The sequence below is a fragment of the Tachypleus tridentatus genome, chromosome 11, assembly GCF_004210375.1.
Source record: "Tachypleus tridentatus isolate NWPU-2018 chromosome 11, ASM421037v1, whole genome shotgun sequence".
NCBI classification, from domain to species: domain Eukaryota; kingdom Metazoa; phylum Arthropoda; class Merostomata; order Xiphosura; family Limulidae; genus Tachypleus; species Tachypleus tridentatus.
The window spans coordinates 98602561-98617364 of record NC_134835.1 but is presented as its reverse complement, the minus strand read 5'-3'; positions in this window follow the sequence as shown (position 1 = coordinate 98617364).

The window sequence follows — 14804 nt, the reverse complement described above, 5'->3', positions numbered from 1 at the left end:
ATAGCCCATTATGTAGCTTTGAACTTAATTACAATAAAAAATAAATGCTCACATACCTGTTTCTTGACAAAGGTATAATAATATCTTCTTTAAAAGTAGTGTTTTCTCTGCATTTTGCATATCACTATAAAAGTAATGGCGACTATATGTAATGTAATGCATAAGGCATTATATGAATTATGTACTGAATAGTTTAGCTCGTCATCCACCTGAAACTATGACGTAACTTAATAACGTTTTTTTTTACAGTCTAAGAAAACTCTAAATTATTTTAAGATATATCATTTGAACTGAATACTATATATATATATATACACAACACATACACACACATATTTCCTCCAGTGAGACAACGGTATGTTTGTGCCTCAGATACAGCAAATAGCTCAATATGGCTTTGCTCTTAAATAAACAGAAGTATGTCGACTTTCCAAGTGTATTTTAATAAACGCAGTTAAAAACTATTACTTTTCTGTTAGCTTTTTAATATACGGCTTAGTAAATAATATCGTTCATAATATTTTAATAATAATCATTTTCAAAATTACTTCTGTAACAATACATGTCATTATTTTAATATCATTGAAGACTGAGTATTTCCTGCAAGCAACGTTCTTTAAAACGTTACAACTTAAAATAAAACGTTAGCTTATGTATGTTTAAATAGAACTGTTACAATTTAAAAATTAACAGTCACTGAAAGCTATCAACAACAGCTATAAGAAGACAGAAAAAGACCAGCAAACGCCTTTGTAATTAGCTTATAGTTAACTCAGACCTACAGCACAGTCCAAACTGACCTGAATTTTCTTTCTTGAACATTAGTGAGTAAGCAGTGAGTTGGCCTATCTTAATTTAAGGTCCAGCATTATCCAGACAATGCAAGGCTATCGGCAACCTTTTCTTACGTTAACGATGTAAGATGAGACTGAACAGAGTGATTTTGTAACTATAGCATATTGTGAAATATTGTTCTACAATTTCTTGTGTACGTTTAGAAGTTTTGTAGATGGTAATTAAGCATTACGGAGACGCTTTCCAAGTTTTCTTCTAGCCAGAAGAGGTTAGATCTCTTGGCTAATAATAATTACAAGTAAAGAAATGTATTTACTTGTAATTTTAGTTCAGTTATACAAGCGTTTTAAGCAGTACAATATCTTTATAGGTATAATAATGATTAATGTTTGCTTGTAGCAAGATAATCAAGTCTTTCTTTGTTTTAATCATTCTACATTTAAATGCTCTACGTTCACCATTCTGAATTACCGAGTCTTTCCTGGAAGTCAAGTTCTTCATTTTCTTTATTTTAATACTTTACTTATAACCGCCTTTGCTAACAACGAACAAATATGCCGAACTTCAGAGATTAGATAACTACTACATTTAATAGTGTATTTGGATAACTCGAAAACTGAGAAAAGAAAACTTAGAATAAAATCAGTTACACCACAGATATTTTTTTTTATACAGAGAGAAAATAGTATTGAGAAATAGATAAACTTGCATGGCAGAAATATACATAATAATTTATATCACGTTTACTTTCTGAGAAGTACCTACTTCAAGATAAAAAAAGATAAGGACGAAAAAGCGTACACGCTTGAAATAACTGTGGGAGATAAGTTTATGAGAATTGACAGACTGGAGAGAATATAACTCTTGACTCCCTCACGAAAACCGCAAAAACATGGATTAAGACACCAAAAATCGCTTAACTGTAATGTAATAGTCTCAGATAAAGTAAGTCAATTGTCGAATACTAAAATATATAACAGTTAAAAAAGATAATATATGTATATATACACTGATCGCCAAAATCTTAAGGCCAATGAACAAAAAGAAAACATGTGCATTTTGCGTTGTTAGACTCAACCGCTTATTTCAGTAGAGCTTCGAAAGATGAAAATAAGAAAAGGGAAAACAAACACGAAAAACTTTTTAGCATTTAACAGGGAAAATGTGAACACTATGTAATTAGCCTAAATACTAGCTGGTCAAAAGTTTAAAACCATACCAAAAGAAGTCCTAAACAGGGTAGGAAATGCCCAACAAGAGGTCTCACTAGTTAGTTGTAAGGCTGTCATTGCGAATAACTTCAAACATTCACTTTGGCATGGTCGATATAAGCATTTGCAGAAGGCTGGCTGGAATGTTATTCCAAGTGGTGGAGATGGCTTCACGAAGATCATGCACTGTTTGGAATTGATGTCCATTTCTAAAGACTTCCCTTTCCATCCACCCCCAAACATTTTCAATGGGGTTTAGTTCGGGCGAACACGCTAGATGGTCCAAAAGAATCATGTTATTCGCTATGAACAAGTCCTTTATTCTGTGGGCATTGTAAATTGCAGCGTTGTTCTGCTGGCAGATCTAGTCATTTCTACACAAGCGAGGGCCTTCAGTCAATAAGGATGCTCTCTCCAACATACCAATGTAGCCAGCTGCTGTTTGACGCCTCTGTATAACCTGAAGATCCATTGTTTCATGGAAGAAGAAAGCACCCCAGATCATAATGGAACCTCCTCCACTGTGTCGTGTAGAAAATGTCTCCGGTGGGATATTCTTATCGTGCCAGTAACGTCGAAAGCCATCTGGACCATCCAGGTTAAAGTTTTTCTCATAAGAGAACAAAACCTTTGTCACTTTTCAACGTCCCATGTTTGGTGCATCTTAGCAAAGTTTAACCGAGCTGTATCGTGGTATGAAAGGAGGCGTGTCCTTTGAAGACGTTTGCGGTTTTTAAAGCGTTTCTCTCGTACATGTTGTCTTATTGTTTTTGAGCTGCATTCTGCCTCCATAAGGGCCTTAATTTGGTTCGACGATCGGTTGGTGTCTTGCCGGACAACCTGTCGAATTCTGGTAGGTTATACCTACCAGTTTACATTGATAAACAATCGGATGTATCTGCCAGTTAACATCAGTAAACAACCGGGTATACCTATCAGTTAACACAGATAAACCATCAGGCATAACTGCAAGCTAACATCAGTCTACAAGTGTAAACAACTATATATTCATTTTGTTCATGAATATGAACCATAAAGAATTTCCGCATAACGTTGCAGGATACAATGAGCTTGTCCAATGGTTGAATTTTATTAAAGATACCTTTGAAAGTTAAAGTGTAAAAGGTCGGAAAGAAATAGCTTTTCCCATGGATATCAATCGAATTGAAACTGCAAACTAAAAACAACGTTTGAGGAAATAACCTCGAATATGAAATTGTGATCTTAACTTTTCACTTCCTGTTCAAATCTCTTCAAACTAACAACTCCCTCTGGAAACTGTAGTATAGTCGGTGACAAAGTAGGGTTAGTGAATAAATGCTGAAACTTGTAGTATCTGCTGCTTAAAATACACTTGAAAAAATCATTTATAAAATCTTATGATTTAAATATTTCATTAAATAATAGCACACGATCTCACTACTCGTACTACACGTTAAAAATAGATATCAAGTTTAAGTTTCTTCTTAGTTAGTATTCACAATAAACATAATGATTCTACTATAGAACTTAAAGAAACAACACATTTGATTTTGTGTAGTTAATATTTGATTGCTTCTACCTGTTCAATTTTCTGTTAGAAATTCTTCAACGAGTGATAACACAACGGTTTGCATAATTTTAAGAAATCTATTGTGAAACAGCATCTTTTGTAAAAAACAACAAACACGGACGTAAACTCTCTGTAAACAGACATAAAAATACACTTAAAAATTGAGTTCAGTACTAATGTAAAGTTACAACGATATCAAAGGCTGTTTTTTGAATACTTTACGAGAATTTCTCTATAACTTTTAATCTTCGAACGATCCCCGGCTCCGGATCTCTTTCGCCACTTCGCGACCTTCGCTCTGCACATCAATCAGCTCACCAGCTTTAGTCTGTTTGTGTACTTTTACAAGTTGGAAGTTTAGTACATACGCATCAAGATACTGTACCTTTTTTATGAGTCACATAATGAAAGTTTAGACTTTCAATACAACTGCATGGTAACTACTGCTGCTCATTTACTTTTAATTTACAGTATGGCCCACAAAGCTATGTTCTAACAAGAAACATTTTACAATATGCAATGGAAGTTAAACTTCTGAACGGATCAAATAAATTCACACTTTAACCATGTGTAGCATTACACTACAAATAATGTATATTACAGACACTACTTTATTAATAACAAATGAATGACAGATTAATATAATTAACAGTGTAATTAGATAGACATAAAACAAAACATTTTTCATACTGCGGCTACAGAAAGGATAAATAAATGTATAATAGCTTTTTCATATGTTGTAATATTTTCAAATTTTGTTAACATAATCGTTTTTAATTACTTAAAAATAATAGACTATTAATTAGAAACGTAGTTTTTGTTTTGTTTTTTTAAAACTACTCGAGGGCTATCTGTGCTAGCCGTCCCTAATTTAGCAGTGTAAGACTAGAGGGAAGGCAGCTAGTCATCACCACCCACCGCCAACTCTTGGGCTTCTCTTTTACCAACGAATAGTGGGATTGACCGTCACATTATAACGCCCCCACGGCTAGGAGGGCGAGCATGTTTGGCGCGACTCGGGCGCGAACCCGCGACCCTCAGATTACGAAGCGCACGCCTTAACACGATTGGCCATGCCGGGCCCAAACTGGAATGCGACCGTCAGATTACGAGTCGAGCGGCCTAATCACCTTGTCATGTTAAACTTAAGTTTTGATAAGTATAAAAGTTGAATTAGTTATTTATCTGTAGTTTCCTAAATAAAAGCTGCAGTATGATTAAAAATGACAAGTTTACACTTAATTAATCGGACAGACTGAGGATCAGGGGTCATATGTCCTACGCTTTTAGCTGTGATAGTCGTTATACAAGTGACAATCATTCCTGTTATTCGATTTAAAGGGATGGACGATTTGTTTGTTATTAAGCACAAAGCTAAACAAAGAGCTATTTGTGTTCCGGCCACCACGGGTATCGAAACCCGGATTTTAGCAGTGCAAATCCCCACATACACTATTGTGCCATTAGGGGGCTGGGACGAACAAATACCTTGTGGTGGTGTTTGCTTCAGACTTGCTTCTCTACTACTACTACTAGTAAGTACTTCAAAATTAGGGCGGTTATAAGTGAAACAAGATATCTTTTACCAAGCCGTCTAGCTACACATGTTCTTAAAGCCTTTTAAGTTGAAAATTGTATTTATTTTCCTAGTTTGCTGTCTCATTTTTCTCTCAATCATTTGTCTTTTTCTGTAACTGTTACTTAAAAAAATCATCACTTCGGAAAATAACTTCAATATGCCACATATTTCTGTATTTTCTTCACAGCGTACGTTTTTGATTAAATTTAAATGACAAAATGTTAGGGTTATGCTACAAGAGTCGGACTGTATATTTTACGATTTTTTGTTTGCTTGTTTGAAGTTAAGCACAAAGTTATACACTGGATTATCTGCGCACTGCCTATCACGAATATCGAAATCCGATTTTTAGCATTTAAGACCGCAGAAATACTGCTGTGCCACTGGAAGGGTGAGGCTTAAAATTTACGTCAAACATTTTTGAACTGTCTTAAATATTACAAAACAATAAAAAAATACTACTCGGAACGAGATTTCTATTTAATTTTCTACATAAAATGGAATTTTAAGAAGTAGAGCACGTAAGACAAATAGCAGCGTTTGTTAAAACAATGACACATGAAACCGTTAAATATAATACTTACTCATTTTATAACAGATAAAAACAGTTTTTGGAAAACAAAATTAAATTTATTTTAATTCGGTCGCAGTAACAATACTTCCTGAGGGAAAAAATATTATATTATTTGTTATCCTAAGAAACAATAAAACTCTATCAGTTTAGTTTCTAAACTTAGTTTAACAGAGTATAATGAATTATCACATTGTTTTGCAGTTAAAGTAATTTGTATTTAAATCATGAGCATATTTTTGATTATTGAAATGCATCCGGGTCTTTTATTCACATTATGATCACCCAATATAGTTAACGCTGGCATTTTATCTCATAGCTCGTTTCATTTCATCTCTGAAGTTATTTATTTCAATAAATTTGTTCTTATTACTAAAGTGTAATTGTACTTATAATAGCAGTATGGAACCTTCTAACCAATTACACTAAAATATACATTTTCATAATTAATTCACCGTATCTTTTCTCTTAACTTATATTTAAGTATACGGATTTACAACGCTAAACTCGGGGGTTCGATTTCTCTCCGTGGACTCAGCAGATAACCCGATGTGGCTTTGCTATAAGAAAATACACACATACACATATTTAAGTATTTCCTTAATTTATCAGTTTCCTTTCTCATTTTTTTATCTCACTGATTTGTCTTTCTCGCCAGCATTCGTAATCTTTACTTCAAAACAATTTACACATAAATATCCTAATTTCATTCATTAGAGAAAAGAAATTTCATTAAAAATATCTTATCTATTTCTTACTTTTATGTACTTGATTCTCCAAACCCATTCTATTATCACTTGTTGTTCGGTTTTTTATAGCCATTCCACTTTCTATGAATGTTGTATGGAGCAAAAACCATTTCCGTTCCAAACATTTAATATTTTTTTAACAGAAACTGATAAACTACCTTTCAAAATATCGTGTTCTCATGTTCAGTTTGGACAGTTTTCACTTAAAAGCCAAGTAGTATGCTGAAGATTAATTATATGATATGAGAACGAAGCTTTCTTGTTTCCACTTGTTAAATGGGCCAAGGTTTAATGCAAACAATAAAATAAAATATGCTCGTTAGTTTTTAACTAACTTGAAAAAAATGCAGGCAGAAGTTCTGGTGTCTGTTAACATAAATAAGGTAGTGACTACCTATTCATAGAGTGTCTAAGTGAAACACGGTTACTACGAATGTCCCTACTGAAAATAATGTTTTTCGATAATTTATATTATATATCAAGACAGAAATTTTCGTTTTGGGTCTTAATTCGCTCATTCCAATTTAGCGATTTTGTTATTGTTTACATGCTATTATTTATAACACATTAATAATGTACCCTGAGAGAAATACGGACTTGCTGTATTGTAAGGGTACATTTCGCGTCTTCCATGAAATACAACATCTATAAAAATGCGAGTTAAGCAGGATTATATATAACTGAAAGCTTTCCAATAATGAAAATACTGCAATACATTTATTAATAAAGTTTATAAAATATTACATAACATAGGAAGAACAGTACAAGTATTTCATGCAGTTATGACCACGAGACTACAAAAACTATGAAATTACATAAGTACGATTCCAAAGGAGATGTCCAACTCTTTTACATATTCAAATTACTAAAGAACTGTATAAGTAGAAATGTTATTCGGTATTACTATAGTATGTACAAACTATTCATAAAGTATGTCATGAGTAGTTAAAAATTTAATAACGATATTACACGTTAAATGTTCAGTTCTTATGAATGAAAATATACTTTATGATTTAAGAAATCGTTAGTATGAACTTTTAATTTGTTTGTTCAGAATGTTTGTGCAAAGCTGCTTGTAAAATTATTTGTGAGTAGTCGTCCCATGTTTTAATTTGATATATTATAGCTTCAACTAGTTAACACAGGTGTCGATGGGTACTTCCACAAAGATTTGGGATTTGAGCACATAGGCGCGAGTATTTTGATCGTTTCAATATGATATAAATCTTTTTTTTTTTTAATTCTGATTTTTAATACACCAGTTGGGTAGTCGGAGTACTGTTAAATAGAATCGGGCACGGCTCCCGTGTTCCAGCGCCTAGCAGCACCTTGCTTGTTACTGAAAAGTGCTCACAGCTTTAAAGAGGAAAACACGTTTTTATTTCCCTCGGCAACAAACCACACATCCTTATATTGATTGTCGCTAGACAATACCTACCAGTAGTGTAAGAAGTTACAAATAATAGTTTAAAACACAAAGTTCTGAAGTCTACCAGTAACCATTTACAATCAGAGAAAAACTAATCGAATATAAACATACAGAAGAGTAGAGTTAGATGCTTAGGCTATAATTAGCGTTCACTATTCATAATTACTTTCAGACAACGTTATAGGTCATTAACAAGGATTTGTAATTTACGTATTTATCAAGATATGAGACTATAATAAATCCATTACCTTTTAAAATACTTTAGATAGTTTGGTTATTCTATTATTTTAGCAGTTAATTTTCCCAGATGTGGTTCAAACTGTTATTATCATATAACATTACTGGTGTTTAGCCGCCATCCCATTATATTTATAACACCCAGCCAATTTCTACTTTCATCACTATAAACCACTACTGGCGTCTAGCCGCCACCTCACTATGTTTTCGTATGGAGTAGCATGAATACCCATTTCATTCTTCATCTACTTGAGGTATATAACTACTTAATAGATATGCTGTGGAATCAGTTTCTGAACACATGACTTCTGACGCTTTTCCAGACGGAGATCCTTCTTGATTATCTTGCGCGTTTATAACTTTAGCCACTGATATTTGTGTTGATGAATTTTTACCTGTTACAAGACACCATACTTTCTTTATCACCGCTAAGGTATGACTTGTTGGAGGTCTTGGTTTTCCAAACTGATCCACATTCCTTTGTTTACTAGTACAATAAATGGAAGAGATATCTGCCTTTGAAATTATAAGTGTATTGTACACATGACAATTTAGTTTCTGACGATTAAACGAGTGGTCCAAACGCTGTTATGTAGTTGAAAAAATAAAATAATCCATTCATAAAGCTATGTCACTTAATTTTCATTTAAACGCCATTGGCAAGCATATATCATAAATATAGGTAATAAGTAGGAAGTCCACGTTAAGCAGTTTGATCAAACTCATTTTACGGATGATCTCAATGTTATCAACTTAATATTCTCTTAATTATATCACTTCTGGCAACAATTTTGTCGATATTTCATTACCGTAGACACATCTCTCTTAATAACATAAATGAAACTATGTTCTGTATTTTTCCAGAAGAAATATAAGGCCAATGTTCATATTTCCATAGCATTGATAACACAAATTTTGTTCCTGGATAGTATGTGTTATTTCTTAATTGCTTACGTTGAGTACAGAAAATGGCCATTATTCCCATTAAATTTAGAAATTTAGAAATTAACCCATTTTATATGCAAAAAAGGGCAAATTTGCACATTTTCATTTACATAATAAAACAACATATGAATCAAGATTTACATGTATTTATACTAAAGTTATACAAAAATGTTTAAAACTGAGTAGATTTTAGAGATTTACAACTGTAATGTAAATCACGTATCAGTCCCCAAATATGGTCTCCCATCATGTTTTCGTTATACGCTCCTTGGTAGCGGCGTTCAAAGTCTAGTATATCTTGGTGGAAGCACTTGCCTTGCTCCTCTGAGTATGCTCCCATGTTCTCCGTGAATTTATCAAGATGAGTGTCAAGGACATGGACTTTCAGGGACATCCTGCAGCCCATTTTGCCATAGTTCTTCACCAGAGCCTCAACCAGTTTCACATAATTTTCGTCCTTGTGATTGCCCAAGAAGCCCCGAACCACCGCGACAAAGCTGTCCCAGGATTTTTTCCTTCCTACTGAGCTTCTGGAGAATTTTTGTGCACTCAGTATCTTTTTTATTTGTGGTCCTCTTAGCTTTGGAAGAAGTTTCGAAGGTACTTGAAGGCCAGCAGACACGTTATCAAGAGCCGTGACAAATTGTTTCATAAGATCCAATTTTATGTGCAATGGTGGGAACAACACCTTCTGGAGGTTCACTAGTGGCTTACAGTTGACATTGCGTCTGGTGCGCCACAGCTTTTCACACAAAGTTTGGAAGATTTGAGCCTACCAAAGGATTCAACAGAAATTTTACAGTCCAGATTTCGGGCTAAGAACTTACTTTCTCCAAGGACATTATTTTACTGATACAGAAATTGTGAGAAGTCTATACCATATTTTTTGCAAAAAGTTTCACTGGTTTATTGCAACATTTGAGTTAGAAGCTACAGTCTATAAAGCACGATAAGGCCAATTGTTTGTTGATTCCTCAAAAAAAACAACAAAAAAACGTGTACAAGATGTTCCCCTTAAAGTGGTAACATATTTTCATCTGTTTCTATTGCTCATTCATTTCGCTTGAAGTAAATGTACAAAATCTCGAACTTCTTAATATGGTCAAATACAAATAATATGTTTGGTTACTGTAAAGTTATTTGCGTGTTGTTGAGTTAGAAGTTATGTTATACAAAATTCCATGTTTTTGTGTAAATAGGACAACAGAGTCCGAAATCAGCACTGGATAAAGAAGTAATGGCCATACAAAGTCAGCCTGACACCATTATCGGAAAAACATTGGACGTGAAATTTTGGTTGACACAAAGAAAGTCCTACCACTTCCACTTCATATAAAACTGGACTTAATGAAGCAGTTGCAAATGGAGGCCTGTTTCAAGTATTTTTGTGGCAATTCCCAACTTTTCCAGAAGCGAAACCTAAATAACTGATCTTTGTTGAGCGTCAGGTTAGGAAATTAACTTCGAATAAACATTCCAAAATGACAATGACGAAAGTATAAAAAAAAAAAACATGAATTGTCTTTAAATACATATTGAGAATTTTTTTGGAAACAAAAAGGAAAAAAATACAAAAAGAAAATCAATAACATGCTCGATAAATTCAAATAGTTGGGTTGTAATATGATTTTGAATATCCATTTATTACACTCCACACATATCTATCAACCTTGGAACAGTTTCATCAAGACGTCAAGGAAATGGAAACGAGGTATCAGGGTAGATGGAACATGAGCATGGTGGCTGGTTACTGCTGGTCATTGAAACGAGATGCTTCGGTCGCAATACATAAAATAAAGACCACAATTCGTAGTTTTGAGACTAAAAGACATATATTTCACACACAAAAATCAGAATGAATTCGGATATATATTCAGTTGACATCAATGTTCTTCTCTGTTCTTCAGTTTGTTTGTTTTTCTTAACAAACATAACAATAAAAATGTCCATTGTTATAATAATATAATCTAAGTAAGAGTTAAAACAAACATTAAAATATCTTGCTATGCCAAAATGAGTTGATATTTTGTTTTTTGCAAGAAGGTTATCTGTGCTCTATCCATTAGCAATGATTACATCCTGGATTTAATTATTGTAAATCGTTAAGCTGTTTTCTGTTTTGACAATTATACCAAAAATACGCTGACCTACTAGACGGCTGGTTTTCATTTTAACACTTATAACAAAAAATACAGAAAAACTGCGTCAGCATAGTAATTTGCTTTCAATTAAAAGGAATTATCTTGTATACCAAACACGAAGTGCGAATACAAATTAACACCTGTTGCTAAATCCTGCCACTAATATTTCGAATTTTTTATATAAAAGTAATAAATATACTTATATATATATATATGTGAAAGAAGATGTGATAACGATTTACAATATTATCTCTGTGGGTAAAATTCTAAAGATATTTATGACATCATGCAATAAATGTTAAATAGCACATACTGATAGCTTTTTTCTAATACTTTACTTAGTTGAACAGCTGCATAAATGAAACACTTCAAATGCGCCTGTTTAGTATTGGTTAGGTCCACTCCATTGTTTCTGCAAAACAGACTTGTTATAAACCCACGACTAATGTATTTTGTATTTGATTCCACTGAGATAGCCGTTAAAGATTAATATCCAAGCAAGTTAAAATGACTGAGCTTATTATGAGGATGAAAACTGGTTTGTTATTCAATTAAGCTGTTTTTGCAGATTAAGTGAACAGCTCACCTCGTGAGAAAAATAATACGTTAGAAGAATGTTGACTACTAACACACAAATTAAAATTTTACTACATTTTGTTTAGACACTCATCTAGCTACGATAAAACATTTTATGCATCTAGGTTACACCTGTTGTTTCATTCTGTTTTTACGGATTTTTATGAAGCACGTGTTAAAACGGAAGCCGTTGGTTTGGGTGTCTGCAGAATTCTTGAGACATTTTTTCTATGTGTATAATAAACCCTGCAATAATACTAGAGAACCACTCAGAAAAATAATGTAATACCCTCACTTAATACTTAAGTGGTTAGGGCGCTCGACTTGCATTCTGAGAGTCGCATGTTCGAATCCCCGTTACCCAAACATGTTCGCCCTCTCATCTGTAGTGAAATTATAATGTACTATTAGTCCCAAAATTCGTTGGTAAAACAGTAGCCTACGAGTTGGCGATGAGCGGTGATGACTACCTGCCTTCCTTCTAGTCTTACACTGATAAATTCAAAAACAAACAAACAAAGAACATAGAAAATATGCAACACTTTATTTATTGTTTTGAAGCGCAAAGCTGCACACTCAGCGAATTATTCGCGATCATCCGCTTCGGTTAACATAACCCTAAATATTTAACATTGTAAATCGAGGACCATTAACCCATCGAGTAACCAGTTACGTAAGAACAGTTTTTATAGCTCATTTTTATTAGAAGCCTCACAGAAGAAAAACAAACTTAAAAAGTACTGCCGAATCAAAAATTGGAAGTAAAATAAAATAAATAATTTATTTTTAAAAACATATTATTAATTTATACAGGGTGTTCGGAAAGTCACTGTGCAGTTTTGTAATCATATTTTATTCAGTATATTTCAAGCCAGCAACTGATAGCGGTGTTTAGAAACAAAATAAGAAGGATCCAGGCCTGTATTGATGCCAACGGGGGTCACTTTCAACATTGTTTATAATTGTCATTCATATTTACCTCCTATATTCTATATTGAAACATGTCTGTTAATAAATATAAAGGTGCAAAGTGACTTTCCGAACACCCTATAGAAATGAAATTGAAATATATAGAAAATACCTGTTTGATTAAACAATTAATACGAATGTTAATAAATAAACACTATTCAGGAAACTAAAGCATAATTATAAACTATAATACTTTGTTTATGACAAGACATAATCAATGATATAAAGCCACAGCATTTTGCTTATTCAGTTAATATTTAAACAAATCAGACATCGGATGATCCGTCAACTATTTTAAAAGTGTATTCATTAGACTTTCGACCTACGCTCATAAATTTACATGTGGTTGGGGTGACCTTATATCTCAATGGTTCACCACATTTCATTTTAATATGACGCGTGGTAATCATGAAAAAAATGCCAGAACTTGTCATCGATATTGTATATTTAACATCAGATAAGATACATTCTTTTGGTATCCTTAACCGATACACTGAAACGGTTGGTTTCCGGGCATTGTTAGTTATTTGCGTCACTGGATGGGGATATAACGACCTTTCCGAGAGCAACTCAAATATATTAAATGAGTACTTAATCCGTTCATCAACTATAATATGCTATATTTTCAATTCCATTTTCTCAAAGAAAGTTTGAACTAGTTTAGCAGGATAGGGCTATTATTATCTAACAAGCTGAAGTCAAGGTTAATTGAACCACGATAAATTGCATAGAAGGATGTATGTGGTCCCTATAACATTTGACACTAGTTTTATCATATCTCAAGATATTAAATTTAGAAGTCACAATGACACCACAGCCATAAATATCAGATTGTGGGGCGAAAAAAAATGCTGTTTTTAGATTATTCCTAAATAAATAAATTCCTCTTATCTTGGTGAAGCACGAACTTTGACTGATATATGTATATAGTTTTAACTATTACTGATCCACTAGATGTGTCTTGGCATTATTGTACGCGATTCCTACTCTGAGCGAAATTCACCTTAATATCGGTCTGGCATAGATATCAACCTTGAATTTTGTTTACATATCTATTTACTGAAATGCTGTTTAGTTGCAGTTGTGGTTAGATAATTCAATCTCAAAGCAGGCATCCTACAATTGTGACTAACTACAATTGGCAGATGGCAAGGCGGTCGTCGTGTTTGATTGTCTACCTTGTCCAACTGTTTGAACTGTTGTAACTAATTCACAACGATCTTATTCTTCAGAAAAATCGAATATCAATTCATTCCTCAACTGAGACAAAGCTGCATAAGACCTATACAAAGGCTGAGTACTTTATATCAAAATGATTTTACTGACTCATAACGTAGAGATAGTCCATATGTCCACTTCCAGTAACACTCTACCTGACAACCATTGTAAAAGCTCAGTAATAAAACTGTCGTTTTCAAAACATATTCCACCCTTCTGCAGCTTTTCACAAGCCAACTACCGTACGAGGATGAAAGTATTCCAGTTCTTTTTATGTTTCGTATCTCACTCTTACAAGTCGTCAAACTTTGATTACCATGGTTGGGGTAAGACTTGTTACACGTCTCTTTCTGATTCCAAAATGTTGGTTCTTTATTTTTTAGTGTCATTATGTATAAGGAATATTTCCTTCCTCTAGATCTGAAAGTTATTTTTATGATCTTAGTGTTAAAACATTTACGATGGCGATGGGTGTTACATATCTTTCCTAAACGCAATCAATTTTACTAAATATTGAACAAATATTAAATATTGAAGTTCATATACACGCCTTTCCGCAGGAACTTTATATCCGTTGTGCTTCTTACGTTACTTGCGAATTTTTATTTTCAAAGTCATTTTAATATAAGTTCTCAACCTGTATTTGTGTACGGCCACATTTTTAGACTAAATGACCAATCATTTGTATTTCATATTACATGTCTGATTATCAGATGTCAGATGCGCACATGGAAAAGCTAGCGGATAGGATCATTCAAATTATTTTATATGGCAGTATAACTTACATTGAGATAGTTATAATATTACAAATTTCGATTATCCTTTGCCTGTG